This window comes from Penaeus japonicus, unplaced genomic scaffold (genome assembly GCF_977035675.1).
Source record: "Penaeus japonicus unplaced genomic scaffold, GWHDUDI00000001_assembly GWHDUDI00000004, whole genome shotgun sequence".
Taxonomy (NCBI): Eukaryota; Metazoa; Arthropoda; class Malacostraca; order Decapoda; family Penaeidae; genus Penaeus; species Penaeus japonicus.
In genome coordinates, this window is record NW_028234406.1 from 23,087,278 (window position 1) to 23,089,777 (window position 2,500).

A 2,500-nucleotide genomic window follows, 5' to 3' on the forward strand; every position below is an offset into this window, starting at 1 on the left:
TCTTTATACAGCAACAAAAATAATTCTTCTATATACTATATTGCACTTAATCTATCAATGTACCTACCTATCTGACAGTGTGCACTTCCTATCTGACAAACTACTAGTCAAAAATAAAAATCAACTATGACTCTTGAACAGACATGCCCCATTTGGGAAGGGGCAATATGCAATATGCTGGGCTGCACTTCTCAAGAGTGCCTTTCCCTTGCCCGATTTTAAAGGATGCTAAGAGGTGTTTTTTTCTATCTTTTTTTTTTTTTTTTTGATGTCAAGAACAATGTATCTATACAAATGCAAGTGCAATGAGTATAACTATGTAAAATGTGTATTTGGAGGGAGAGATCATGATATATGTGATAGGACATCATCTTGCTGGAGCGAAATATTTCCATGACGTGATAGCACGTCATTTGGCTCTCATCAGTAACATGGTATCATACAGTTGGCAGCACTTGTATGGTTAGTACATTGGCCCTAGAATGGAAATGGTGATCCCCAAATACAAAGATGTGATATTCAATTTAACCAGAAATGTTCTGCCTGACATTGGAGACTATATAGGTTTCCCAACTACCATCATTAAAGGGTTAAAAAAAGCATAAGAAACGAAATAGCAAGTTAATAGTAAAGGAAAGAAAAGAAAAAAACAAAAAGTAGCCTAAAATTTGATACAATTTATGCATCAAAACTGGCCTAAATTTTGACAAAAGATAAGCTCAATGAAAAAACACAGAGTAAAGGATAGCAAAGGCAAAATACTAGCAAATACATAGAACTACAGAAATAGAGAACATTCTGAAATAATAAATTCAAGTATTGGTATTTGCATACAAATGAAACAGTACATGAGTATGTAAAATCTACCATGAACTGAAACAATTTAATTCAGTATTGAACATAGTCATGGGAGTGAATTAATAATCTGGCAGTACAAAACATTAATACCTGAACCTTCCCCAAAGCTGTGACATCTATATGCACATGTTCTAAATTACATTAATAATCATTTTTTCTTTCTTTGAAAATCTGGAATGTCTAGTTTTCTCTTTTCTTATTTAACAATCAGTTCTAAATTTTCAATTTATTTTCAAAAGATAAATAATATGAAACATGACAATACACAGATAATATCTGGAGGGTTCATAAAGATTTCGTCTATTTCAAATTAATGCTAAACTTTGGATATCAATTCGATAAATTAAATCAATAAATTCATAACCTAATCTAGTAATAATATAGCCACTGCCATGAAACTTTGGGACATGATAACCTTATAACATTTGATCATTCTAGCTAATAACAGTAATCAGTGAATGCATTCATTTTAACTTGTACAATCATTTTTCTGGACTCTGAAGTTCTGTATTTACCTCCACCTTTAACTGCAAATCTAATTTCACTGAAGTAAAACGAAACAAAGTCCCATAACAAAAGAACTACTGATTTTTATCCCTTTTACTATTATCATCACTAACCACTCCACAGCAGGCAAAAGGGCACACTGCAACCCTGAGAGGCAGGCATATTTCAGACAAGTGCAAATATTAAGGGAACATTTTACTTTACATCTCTATATGTATAAAAATGATGGTAAAGAAGGGACAAAACTATTGGTTGGAGCTGTGGTAACAGAAGACCATGACTTAATTGCAATCAAAAAAGTATTTTGGTTTTCAAGCACCGCTGCTGATGGCAGGCCAGATAGCCCATAAGTATCCATACACATCTGGTAAACTATTTCCTGCCCAGACTCTTTGCCTCTTTCGTGACAGGTGTTTTCATGGCGTCTCATCAGTTTTTCACTGCATATCTACATTTGTTGAAATTACTAGCTATCAATTACTTAATTTATGATGACCTATTATACCAAAGGCCTTCACTTTGCTAATACATCATATATATATTCATTTTTTATACCATCAGTTAAGAAAATATTAGAAAACACACATGTCTTAACCCATTCACGCCGGGGCTATTTCGGCTCTAAATGGTCGGAATGCCGGGGTGTCTGAATGCATAAGGCTAACACCTCAGGATTCTCGGGCGCACTAGCTGCGAGCGAGCGCTGTACATCCACTCACCCGGCGCACCGGCCTTGACTAAATATCTCAACTCCGGCATCTGACCCTAAAACCACTGTACATGATACCAAGTCAACCGGCGCGAATGGGTTAAGATGCCCAGCCCATGTTAAACAATATTAAGATGTGGCCCATCTCAGTAGAATTACATGGAACCTAAACAGGAAAATCTACCATTATATCAGCTACTGATTAATATCAATACTATAGAGGGATTAACCCATTGGTCGCAGTATTAAATAAATATTTGTGCAGTAGGATGGCTGGTTTACATTGTCTGGCACGGTGCCATCCACCTCTATGACCGACTCTGCCTTTGCAGCAAAGCATATCATCAGCTGCTAATGGGTTAACCCATTGCCAACGGGGCGCCTAACGACCGAACTGGTTGTCAGGATGGGCGGTCTATGACACTA

At 36.2% G+C, this 2,500-nt stretch overlaps 1 protein-coding gene across 1 annotated transcript in view; it reads right to left on the reverse strand.

Annotated features, from left to right (window-relative positions):
- Positions 1-2,500, reverse strand: part of EloA (transcription elongation factor elongin A) — a 24,430-nt gene that overhangs the window by 10,874 nt on the left and 11,056 nt on the right. The gene's annotated exons all lie outside the window — the stretch shown is intronic.